The sequence below is a fragment of the Camellia sinensis genome, chromosome 1, assembly GCF_055761805.1.
Source record: "Camellia sinensis isolate YWXY chromosome 1, ASM5576180v1, whole genome shotgun sequence".
In the NCBI taxonomy this organism is placed as follows: domain Eukaryota; kingdom Viridiplantae; phylum Streptophyta; class Magnoliopsida; order Ericales; family Theaceae; genus Camellia; species Camellia sinensis.
The window spans coordinates 86,345,227-86,358,560 of NC_138961.1; the positions used below are offsets into that span (position 1 = coordinate 86,345,227).

The following is a 13,334-nucleotide window of genomic DNA, read 5'->3' on the forward strand; positions in this document are numbered from 1 at the left end:
CTATTGCGCGCGCGCGCGCGCGCACACACACACACACACACTCGCATATGGATTGTTGCACAATCACCCCCGAACTATATTGATCTGATTCATTGTAGTCAAGGATATGTAGGGAACTTGTAGGTTCAATCACTTGTATGTTTGTTTGGTATAGCCTTAAGCCTTAGGGTTTTGTCAACTAGAACAGTCTTAGATCTTTGACATATTCTTCTTCTCACTTCATGATTGATTGAGCTCTGCCAAAAAGAGGCAATTGTAGACACCCCATTTTGATTGATCCTTTGACTTTGGGCGTTTGTAGGCCTCTCGATAATGAAATAGTAATACCTCCACCCTTGTAATGTTGGAAATTGTTTAAGGTTGTTAAACCCTATTTCGCCCAAAAAACTAACTTTTTGTAAAAATGAGAAAAATACCCCTGAACCCATTTTTCAGCCAAAAATCAAATTTCTAACCCTGAGAGATAAAGGATGCTCAATTGCACTTGGATTGGTAGTATTTTCCAAAATTACTGATCAATTTTATCAAAAAATTGATCCAAAGACTATTTGAGCTTGCTTGGGCAATAAGTAGGCAAAGGCCATGCAAAGCCACACCTCAACTCACCCCGCATTTGGATTGTACAGCCGCACTTCCTGTGTACGACCACTCCTTCCCCGACAAACACAAATGAAAACTTTGCAAGGATGGAAATATAGAATTGAAGAGAGGCGCTAGAGAGAAAGCGATCGCTAACTCTAGCAGCCTCCTCTAGCTTCCTTCCTAAGTTAGGAGTGCTAATAAAAGTACCCCTTCTCCCACCCTCCTCTTTCAAGGGGTTAGAAAATTAAGACCTTTGAGAGTGTTGAGAGCTTGTGAGATAAAAACAGTCTCCCTTGACCCCAATTCCAAAATTCCTACCTTAATAGCAACCTAAAGGCAATCAAAAGCAACCTAAGACTTGGAGTTTTGAACTATAATAAGAAACCTTTGCTTGAGGAAGATCTACAAGCAACAAGTAACTTCTTATATTTATATTATTTCAGTATCTTTTTTATCCATGTTTTCAGTAACAAATCGTTGCTAGGTTTCTAGTTCATCTATACATCATGTAGCTTGCATATTTATTAATCTTTCCCTCCTTTTTCACCATGACTCTTCTATTTTCATTAGAACAAAATGTGTAGGTTCATTTAACCATGTAGAAATCATGTGTTCGACTTGATTTGAATCATCATATAGTTTCTCATATTTTCTCTCTAATTTGTAATTTGCTCTTTTGTACATATTCATCATTTAGTGGCCTCCAAACGAGGTTAGATTGCATTTTGTATGTATTAGTTGCATATTAGGATCATATTTAATTTATTTATTTCATGTAAGACGCTGAAAGTGGGCGAACAGGTTAGTCCACTTAATCTCCATAGCATGTGCTTGTCCTTGTTGCATTGTCCTTTCAATAATCCAAGTATATATGCTCTTCTATGCAAAATTGGTTTTTTTGGTGTTTTTATGAGTGTTGCTCATGTTAGTCCAAGTTTATGGCCACGTTTTAATTAAAGTCTCTTTTTGGTGGAAAATCTTTGTTTTAATGGAAGACATGGCTTTATTCTTGCACGACACCCATACTTTGTACACATAAATTTGTGGTGTCATTGTTGTTCTTTCGTGTGCCACAAAGCTCAAGAACAAAGAATTTGTGTATATGGATGTTCTTGTTTGATGAGCTCAGGAACCATTTCATTTTATTGACGAGAAAATCCATTCCATTTTCGGTCATTTTTGCATGGAATTGTTTGATGAGCTCATGAACCCATTAATCTCTCCTTAATCAGTTTCTATATATGTATATAATTTGTGTATATGTATGTTCTTGTTTCTCTGTGTGTATATATATGTATCTAATTATTCTTTGTATTTGAATCAATTTTTTATCTAATGTAATTCCACTAATTCAGATTCATACTCACAATTTCTCGCCATTGGTGTCAAAGCAGCGAAGATTGTTGGAGATATAAATCAAATTCAAGACCCAATTTTTTAAGAATCTGCTTTCTTCGTTCTTCTTCATCGATTACTTACATTCAACAAAGCAATAGAATGTAGGTCTTCAATGGAATTGGGTCTTCACCGTGGGTCTTTAACGGAGTTAGGTTATGTAGCTATCCATGTGGGTGGGTGGGTGTGTGGTTGTGTTTATCGTGGGTGGAAACCTATTTAGGTGGTGTGTGTATAAGATTTGAGTAAGGGTTATAATTGGAATATGTGATATGTGGAATGAGAATAATAATATATAACCAAATTCATAAGTGTGTGTACTGAGATTTGATGTGCGTAGAGATAAAAGATGCGTGGAAATAAAATTTCCCTAAGTCGGGGGCCTAAATTGACACAATTGAAAATATTGAGGACCAAATTAAACAATTCGCATATTTTGGGGACTATTTTTCTCTTGTTTTGCTGATTTGACAAAATTCCTTTACTTTCGATTAATTTGTAGATGGAAACAAAGGTAGAGAGGAACTGTTTAGTAACAAAATTAATATGTTGGGGACTAAATTGACACATTTGAAATAACAGGAACCAAAATGGCACAAGATGCATATTTTGGGAATTAAATTATTTACTTTATCAAGTACATAAGAGTTTCATTGGGCTTATAGTATGTCACTTTATTATGCCAATTTGTGGTGATGTTACGTATTTTGTATTTGATATTAAAACATTATGTAATAAAATTACACATTTTTTTGATAGGATGCATATGATATGCACCCCTAAAGGAGTGCACACTATAAAATTTCCTTTGGGTTTATAGACCAAAAAAAGAAAAAAAACAGCAACAACAACAACAACTTTACAAGATGTGTCCAAGTCAAAAGATCACGTGTTAGTATTTACCATATTATAGTCATGACAAGGTTATATGTAGCATTGTCGAAGGAACATCCCAACAAACAACAAATATTTTGGTTATGGTAAGGATTAGTTCTGTGAGGAGTTGGTTTATACACATGAAATCTTGCCTATTATTATGATGTTTTTATTGCTCATAAATTTGTAATGTGCAATTCAATCAATTTTTTTTTTTTTATCTGACATTTCTTGTTCTTGTGGTGGTTTTTTTTTTTTATTATTACTTATCCCATTTTATGTATTTTTTTATAAGAAAAACAAAATTCAACAGGAGAATAACGTACTAAAACAAAAAACGCAAAGAGTTAAAAGGAGAGGTCAAGGTCAGGATTTGGGAGCGCGTGTAGCTCGACTTTTCGTGCCTGCTTTCTGAGGATGAATAAGCCTTATAGTATCGGACTCCCGCGGTTTTGAATCTGATCTCACAAGTGCAATGTGAAATAGATAAACACCAAAGAGTCCAAATCTGACAAATCTTTTGGGAAATCAATTTTGAATCAAATTGCCAAAAATGAATTGCTTTAGCAGATACAGAATCGTCACCTAAATATTTTTGAAAAATTTAGGAAACCCATGACTCATGCCAAAGGCCACGTGTTCGTCATCACCAAGATTGTCTCGGCTCGGGAACTTAGGTAAGAGAGGGGAATGTCATGAATTGAGCACCCCCGCTCGCCCGATCAAAGATCGGCCTCTAGTAATCATGATGTGAATCGTGTCTACATTATGCTCTTCTTCTGATTATTAGGCTAACTTACTATGTGATGTGCACACAAGTATAGACTAAGTTGCAAGAATTAGAACACTTGATCTCATGTTTGTTTTGAAAATTGTTTCGAATATGTACCACTTAAAAAAAGTGATCGCATATGAACTTTACTCAAATTATTACAATTCAAGCAATTAGCCTTCATCCATAGACATTCAAACAATTTATCAATTAACCATTTGGCCTCATGGAAAAAATTCTAGACATGGAAACAATCACATGCATGCGACATGCTAAAGCGAGTAAAGGCTCACCTAGTACTCCAAGCCAAAAAGATAAAAGAGTTTGAAAAATGCATGATCCTAATTATGCAACATGACTAATGCAATACATGCAAGATGTAATTAATAAGCTTGGTTACTAATATAGCGTATGGATCAATTTAATAGCATGCGGTCTAAGCACATATTTAAAGAAGTATTAAACTAACAATGCAAGTTTAGAATGATGTACCGAGCCTTGGTGCATGCAAGACAAGTAGATGCAAACATGGAGTATGCTAAACAAAACATGATGTCCTAAACAAACCATCATAAGCTAGTAAATAAAAGGGTGAAAGACGTGGGGTTAGAAGACACACACATTATTACAATATTACGCCCTCACGAAGGAGAGTCTGAATGAACTAACTTACTACGCTAATTACTACGAATTAACTAACTATTACAAAGCGAAATGAATAAATTAACTAAGCTACTTAACTAATTATTACAACAAAATAACTAACGATTCTAACTAACTAATTATTACAACAAGTTGACTGACTAATTGAACTAACTATTTACATGAATACAACATGAAAAGAGTGCTAAGCTAGCTATTTTAATTACTCCGCCTCGGGAAACGAGGAAGGCTTATGCATGCACGAACTTCCACCTGAAAAAGCCATTGTTTCTGCTGCCAAATGCCTCTTTTGCATAGTAGAACACTTGCACTGATTCCCACCTCAGACCCAACTTTGTTCTGCTTCAAAAGTACACTGTTAGATTTTGCACAGGTGGCCGGCAGATGGCTTGCCGTCCACTGATGGTGGCTTGCTAGCCATAGGAGGTAGCCTGTCGACCACTGATGACTGGATTGTCCTGCTGCAACAAAGGTCAAACAAAGCACGGACAGGGTATTCTCAAGGGTTTGTTTGCAATTTACCTCTCCACATCATTTGAACAACTCAAAGGAGTAGTAAAACTTGATTCACAAACCATCAATCTATGCAATTTCATTGCATGATGGCCTCTTGAAGAGGAGAACCAATTCTAGGCAACAAATCAAGACAAACACACCCTCAAGAGCTCAAACAAGGCTCAAAGGTACCTCAACTCAAAGATCGAGAGGTTTGATTAAGAGTGTATAGGCAAAAGCTTGCAAAAAGCTAAGAAATTTAAGAGAGAGAGAGAGAGAGAGAGAGAGAGAGATAGAGAGAGAGAATTTTTACTCTAAAAATTCCAACCTTAAAAATGGAAGGGGAGGCCTCCTATATATAGAAAACCAAGCAACTTTCTCAGAAATATCAAGATATACATGTGTAGGAAGGTGCATGCATCTGTGCCAACAGTAGACACAGCTGGCAGAAAAATATTTGCAAAACACATTGGTGGCCGGTAGGCCACATTAGTGGCTGGCAACCAGAAGCAATGGCCGGCAGCCAATAGCAGTGGCCAGCAGGCCACAAAAGGTTACAAGCTTGAAAATCCAAGGTTTTGGTCCAAAAATAAGGTAACAGAGGTGCAAGAACTTCGAGCACTTATCAAGCATATACACTCATCATTGGGTGTGTAAGCTGTGACGTCCAAGTCGTAAGGGCGGCAAAAAATAGGGCGTCTATAGTGTAATATCTTTAAAATTTTAGGTTTGAAATCTCCTAAGTGCAAACGACATTGGATTTGTTAAGGCTGAAAATTTAAGCTTCATAGGTAAAGTTGGCGTATTATGGGACTAAACTTCATGATTTGAGCGGTTCATTTTATATAACAAATTGAGAAAAACATGCATGCAAAAAAATAAGTTGATCAAACATAAATAATCACATGATTAAATCACATATATATTACAACAAATGAATGCCCTATTCTTAACAATACATAGGCCGTATAAATAAAAATGATCTAATAGTTTGACAATTGATGTTGGCCAACTTAATTTTTTGCATGAATAATTTTCTTTATTAGTTGTATAAGATGAATGGTTTAGATTATCGATGTGAGTCCACATTAGGAAATCGGACGTAGTGCAAACAATTTCATAGGGTCAGTCCATACGGGACTTTGTTCTAACTTTAATAGGGTCTCCACTAACAAACGGTGAGATTGATCCTTCAGATTAGTCTGGCTAGCAGGCTAAATATTGAGTTATAAAAAAATTGGAAAAAAAAAGAAAGAAAAAAGAAAGAAAGAGAGGAGGTCTATCAAATAGATGGACCAAGAGAAAAAAAAAATGAAACAAAAAAAAAAGTCTATTTTTGGGACCACGTCAATTAGTTTGTTATATCGCTTGAATTTAAAACTTTTTTTTTTTTCCTTTTGAAAAAGTAGAAAAATATATGATCAATTAGTTGACATCAATCAATAATTTTTTATTTTAGCAATCAATCAATCAATAAGTTCAGAGTCTTTAAATATGGTTAAAAAAATGTAGAGATAGGGAAAGGCACATCAGTTACATGGTAATGTTATTGACTTGAAAAAAATAAACTTTTAAAACGCATGATGAGAGAAGCAAATATGACCGAAATCAAGTAATCATTTAAAATGGACCATTCTTACCTACTATTATTTAACTGAAGTTGCTAACATACAGTCAACAAATTAAAAATAAATTACATTTTTACAATTTAAATTTAAAGGTTAAAGTTCAATTGTGTTGCATGTGCACCTATTGCTATAGTTACCTTTATATTGGTATTTTAAGATATGTCAATTGATTTTAAATATGGTTAAAAAAATGTAGAGATAGGGAAAGGCACATCAGTCACACGGTAATTTTATTGGCTTGAAAAAAAATAAAGTTTTAAAACACATAATGAGAGAAGCAAATATGGCCGAAATCAAGCAATCATTCAAAATGGACCATTCATACCTACTATTATTTAACTGAAGTTGCTAGCATATGTCTTGACCACTCAACAAACTAAAAATAAATTACATTTTTACAAATTAAATTTAAAGGTTAAAGTTCAATTGTGTTGCATGTGCACCTATTGCTATAGTTACCTTTATATTGGTATTTTAAGATATGTCAATTGATGAATATTTTGAAGTACTATTTTAAAAGCACCTAATAACTTTTCTTTAAATTTAAGAGATATCAATTGATGAATGTTGTGAAGTGCTATTTTAAAATCACCTAAATCAGTTTGTGAAGTATTATAAATGATGTTAAATGAAGTAAAATGACCTTGTCTCACCTAATGTTGCAAATGAGTCAAACTGTTTATAAACAGTTCAAAACTCGACTTATTTGCAGCTCGTTCAATTACCAAATGAGTCGAGCTCGAGCCTTATTACCAAACTCGATTATTAAACGAGCTGAGTTCAATTTAATGTAAACTTGACTCAATCTAATGTGAACCAAGCTCAATTATTAAACAAGCTAAGTTCAATCTGATGTAAACTTGACTCGATCTGATGTAAACTCGACCCAAGTTCAATCGTCCCAAAACAGTCGCAAAAAACTTTTTGGGACGGCCTATGTGACGGCAAAGAAGGGTCGCGAATATGGGGGTGGCAAATACTTTTTGCGACAGCAAAACAGCAGTCGCAAACTATTTGCGACTGCCTAACCTACTTATAGCGACTGATATTTTGCCGTCGCAAAAAAGTTTAAAAAATGCCTACAATGTATTAGCAACCATCTTCTTACTGTCGCAAAAAAAAAATAAATAAATAAATAAACCTACAATCATATATATATATATAATAGATATACATGTATATATATTCAAATATTATATACCATAAATGTAAAGACATATTTGCAAAAATCTCAACATTCATGCATTATTTTCCATTTCTTCTCTTAATAAAATTCTCTTTCTTCAAAAAAAAAAAGAAGAAAGTGTGCAACAATAACAAAAAGTTCATAAAAGAATCCTACAAAGGTTTTTCATCTCTTGCAATTACAAAGAACATTTGACGTTACAGTAGTTCTGATTCTAAGAATCTTTCATAGTCTTGTTACAGATTCGGAAGAAGAGCAGCAACTCTTGAGATTACAGACATCTTCTAATTTTTTCATCTCCTTTAAGAGAGAGAGAGAGAGAGAGAAAGAAAGAAAGAAAGCAAAGCAGCTCAAGTATTAGCGTGCAATCTACATATACTGGATGGCAGACAGAGATCGTGCATGAGGTATACAAAACATAGTTACATAGTAATAGCAATAGAGAAGGGCCTAAATCGATTGTCTTGAAAGTTGAAAATTACCAAAGCACATCAAGTACGAAGTCAAAATTTGTACCTCTTTCTCTACACTAGGGAACCTAGAGTAAAAAATTAGATACTTAGATCACTAAATATTTATAACAGAATCAAGCCATACCTTGCCAAACTGAAGGTGTAGGACAGCAAACTTCCTTGGTCCTTGACAATTGCAGCTATCCCATAACTGGATCATTGACAATGTATGAAGATCACCTTTGAAGTATAGAAATGAAGTAAAAAGTTCAAATAACTTTAAAACATCAACTAATACACTCAATACTGAAATTTTATCAAGGAACAAACTGAACATAAGCAGTAAAGAGTACAAAAATTTCAAAGATATTGTGTAACCCATTAGAAGTTCACAGACAAACTTCTCTGCTGAAAAAGAATAGAGGAATAACTATTATGCGTTTTTATGCCTTTATTTTGAAGCACCTTCATCTTGGGTACTACAGGTTCTTCTAGAACAACAACATAACCCAACAAGTTAAGCCTTAACCCTATGCGTCTGCATCTCTTTTTAATCTTTTTAATCTTTGTCATTCCTTCTTTTTATGATTTACATATAGTCACAGACTCATAGTTATATTCATGATTCTGGAAAAATAAAATAGGCACAATGAATTGTCAATAGTTTTTCATTACAACACAAAACACTTGCAAACTAAACATGACAGAAAATAATAATAATTCAAAAACTATAGCATTTTTGAAGTGAAGATCATGGTGCTAAATACAAAACTATAGCATTTTTTTCTTTTCTTTTCAAAAAGTCATGGCGTTGTATACCTTCTGAGGCTCCAGCATCAACCAATGATAAGTTGTACTTAGGCTCGATAAAAATGTGCGCTAGTAAGATGAAATAATGGCTCTGTTCCTCCCTTGTTCTTTGGATGACTTGTACCTATTTGAGAACCGGGCAAGCAATTTTCACCTTCAAATAAATAATTCAATGATTATAAGCTATCAGGTGCACTATGATTATTTGGAGAGCTGTGTAGTGTTGATATCTAAATAAGAACCCATGGTTTAAATATGTATAATTTATTCTCATATAACTATCAGTTGAGATATAGCATTTCTCAATATAGAACCATGCTAACATCCAAATCTCTATTTCTAGAAAAATAGAGGTTCATCTGCACTAGTTCTTCTGCTCACTCTGACTTCTAGTTTCGGTATTACAAATGGTTTTAGGTAGTGATCCCCTGCATTAGTGCATATTTCAGAAATATTGTGAGGAAAACAGAATCATAAAAATCAGTTTTTACATTTCTGTAGAACACTAAAAAGTATTTAGAAACATTAGTGAAATATATATTGGTGATCTGTTATGGTGTATGGAAACAATGTGTTCCCTTATAGATATTGTAACAAGGACGCATATGGCAGTGGCCAGCATCAATATTTAACAAATTAACAGAATCAATTAATTGCACACAAAGATTTCACAAAATGAAAAACAGATGAGAGATAAAATGTAATGCCCAACCTAATGTTTAACATGAATATTTTTCTAGAAATGCAGATCACTGCTTATAGTTGTTAGATCAATAATGTTAACAGCTGAACAGTACAGATGATCAATAATTTTAGATCAATAATAATTACAAAGGCTTTTTTACTATGGTCTGACAGACAACATAGAGTGAGAAAGGGAGGGATGGTTTAGTAATAGAAAGTAATAATATCAAGACAAACTAAAAAAATCCAAGGCAGCATTTAGGCAAACACATAAAAATAGACTTACAAGTACTGTAAATTCTTGAGCTGGCCAAGCTAAGGGACCAAAAATTGGCCAGATAATGCTGCATTTCCAAGATCACTGAAGAAGAGACAAACAACCATCATAGAAGACCTCAAAAATTGGGAGAAAGTTATGTACTTCATGGAAGTTCAAAATGTTTTCATGTGCATTGATATCATCAAAGAAGATAGCTTACACTCTTATCACACTATTTTCATTTTTTATTTGGATCAAACCTATGGCATAGATCAATCATCAACCCCATGTATATATCCTATATTTTAATTTTGATTTAAAACCAATTAGTCACATATAGAGTACACCATCACTGTTAATTTAATTGTCCTTTATTTTATCTCTGTGTACTAAGGTCTAGCCTACACACACAAACTTCCAGGCACACTGTATATAGAGAACGTAGGATTATGACTGAATATTAGGTTTGTTATAGAACCTGACATGGCCTGAGATGCTGAATTAGAGATTTGAAAATAAGTTACTACAAGCACTTCTTGAAGTTAAAAGTTTGTTCAACATAGGATTATGAACTTGATCCATGCTTATATTAGTTAGTGTTGTTAGTCTATATAAGCTTACAGTTTTGACTAATCATGTATGCTTTGGTTTAGGGAAGAGTAAGAGAAGTATCCTGTCACAATATTATTAACCATTATTCAATGAAAGAACCTTTCCACAATTTTATATTTATACCAAATTGATATTAACATTGTCACTCACAATATAAAAAGATACTAGTCAGTAAAGTTTAGTGTTATAAAAATTACCTAATAGACTAAGCAAGAGATACTGGGTGCATGTCCAACTAGGCACATTGGACACAAATCCTGTACTCTTTTAAGTCTTACGCGTGTCAAGTGTTCAACACCATTACTTCTTGCATTTAGAAAAGTCGAAAGCAACATAAGAGATAATCAAGCATTATTAAAGGTCAAGCAGGGGACCTTAATTGTGTTCTTCCACACTCTTCCATTCCATAAAATTAAAACCACAATTTAGAATTCTAAGAATAATTACATGTTGTGAAAGACATTACCATTGCTTCTTTGAATAGATACTCCTGTAAGTGAATGCAATATTTGAAATCATCGCACTAATGAAACCAGTCCAGTGGAAAGAAAGTTCCGTCAGTGATGCCATTGATACGCCTAATATAGAATTTGAGAGGATTATCATCAACAAAAGAATACGTTGCTCAATTTATTTGATCAAGCCCTTGGTTCTTGACGTAATCACATAACCATATGTAAACAAATTTTATTCAAATGCTTGATAAAAAATCTAATTACATGTACAAATACGTGTGTAATTTATACTGTGATAGGTTACTTGATTAGTTTTATGACAGTATCACTTTTTATTAAAAATAATATACCCAGCAAATCAGGTTTAGAGAAGCGGTAATTTTGATTCAACATGAAGACAAATGAACTAATAGATAGGAACAAAGTCGAACAATTACCAAAAATAACAGGGGCTAAGTCGAACAATTACCAAAAAAGGGCTTAAACACCAGGGTTTACGGAGCTACAAAATACATTTAAACTGAAAATACAAATCGAAATAGCTAGATGCTATTATTCTTACTGCTATTATGTGAATTTTCAGAATGTAAATGTGGAGAAAATTATTATTGTGCTTCACATGTTAACTTTAATATGAAACTAATTTTTTTAAGCTGTAAAAAGTTCAAATAAATAAATAAATAAACAAAACACTAGCTATACTACAAAAAAATTCAATTAAAATTCCAATGCACCTTCATCAGACAAAATATTAAAATAAAACAAGTCTATACAAAATTTAGGCTATAGAAATTTTTTGTTTGAATAGCGTCATAAATTCTTTTTAAAAACTATATGTAATTGTGAGTAACAAAGCCATAGAGAGAGAGAAAGAGAGGAGAATAAAAAGTAAATGAATCAAACCCTAACTTTTGCTCTCTCACAGTATCTCTCCTAAATTCTATGAAATTTGCGAAATTGGCTATGAATCGCAGAACAAAAAATAATCGAATTCAGATGTGTGTATATAAATATGCATGTATATGTGAGAAGAATTGAAAATAGATAGAAACATTTCAGATAAGAAAAGAAAGAATTGCAAATAATTAAAAACCTAGATTTCCTAAGTCAGATAGAGAGAGAAGCAGAGGTGATAGAGGAGGTTGAGGATTGAAAAATTACTTGTATTCTCACAAGACACCGATGAAATCACCTAATTTGCAATGAAATCACCTGAAAATTCAACAAATTGACAGGTACATTACAAGTTTCTGAATTCAGAAACAATTTAAGAGAGAGAGAGAGAGAGAGAGAGAAGAGAGAAGAGAGATTGAGAAATTGAAGGGGAGAGAGAGAGAGAGAGAGTGAGCCATACCTGTGACGACCATGGGTGAGTGCGAGAGAGAGCTAAGGCACATTGAGAGCTTCCATCATAGAGAGAGAGAAAGTTATGAAATTGAAATTGGGGAAAATTAATTAAAGAAAGTCGTGTTATTTGCATCCCTTATAAGTTATGGCTGTTGCTGATATTTTCTTTTTCTTTTTTTTTTTTTTGTGACCGCTTGTTTGACCGTTGCAAAAGAAGTGACGCAAAAAGTCATTTTTCTAGTAGTGATCCAAGCCTTGGATCGGCCCAATCCATTAAACTCAAGTCCAGTGGAGTTGGGTAAACAAATGGGACAGCCAATTAAGCCCAATTACATCATCAACAATCCACCAAAGTCCTCAAGCACTTGGGCCCAACTCGCAGTGGAAAGGCTAGTCCAGCCGCGATACTGGATTGGGCCAAGCGGCAGAACTTAATCTATGGATCGAAACGATGGGCCGAACCTATCACCAAAGACCAAAGTGGACCGAGCTTATTCAAAGATATCCTACTGGGCCAGCCCATCTCTACAAATAATCTCGCTGAGGGACAAGTTGAGGCACAACGATACCGAGCCAAAGGAACCTATCAAAGAAATGTGGAAGGTGTAAGTGCATGCATGTGTAAGCTGCCACCTTAGCTGGTCCTCTTCACCTAGAAATACGAAAATGGTTAACCAAGAGAATGTGGTTTGTTATCAGCATGACTACAATGAGTATATACACCCCTTGTCAACTACTAGATGGTCCCTTACCATGAGCAATGCTAAAGGAAACTTGGTAGCACCGAAGCTCCATGAAACCATTTTGGGCAACAAGCAAGGAGTTCTATATAAACTGCATTCACTTCACATTGAAGGTAACTGATCTAAGCTAACCATACTCACTTAAACATAACTCTCTACACTGAGAGAGCACCTTCCGTCTTCCCCGATCACTTACTCCCACACTGGAGGGATTATCTGGCCAAGTCCGGCTGGGCAGCTCTAACGGTGCTCATTGTTGTAGGGTCTCAATTCCTAGATAGTCCAATCAGGTGCAAAGCTCCGATCCACAATGATCTAGTGGGGTATTCGGTATGCACAATAATGCATTGCCAAAGAGAGAGCTGATAGAATGGA

The 13,334-nt window shown here is 34.3% G+C and overlaps 1 long non-coding RNA gene across 10 annotated transcripts; it reads right to left on the reverse strand.

The window, feature by feature from the left end:
* Positions 1-8,194: 8,194 nt before the first annotated feature.
* On the reverse strand, positions 8,195-12,463 carry LOC114266910 (uncharacterized). 10 transcript variants are annotated; one of them, XR_014336731.1, is made up of 7 exons: positions 12,224-12,463; positions 12,031-12,081; positions 10,881-10,992; positions 10,612-10,717; positions 9,830-9,904; positions 8,869-8,983; positions 8,195-8,289 (listed from the first exon to the last, which is right to left on the reverse strand). It is a non-coding gene; the product is annotated as an uncharacterized LOC114266910 (long non-coding RNA). The 10 variants fall into 10 exon arrangements; XR_014336727.1 differs by having other exon boundaries at positions 8,869-9,013; XR_014336729.1 differs by lacking the exon at positions 10,612-10,717 and having other exon boundaries at positions 8,195-8,260.
* Positions 12,464-13,334: the final 871 nt, after the last annotated feature.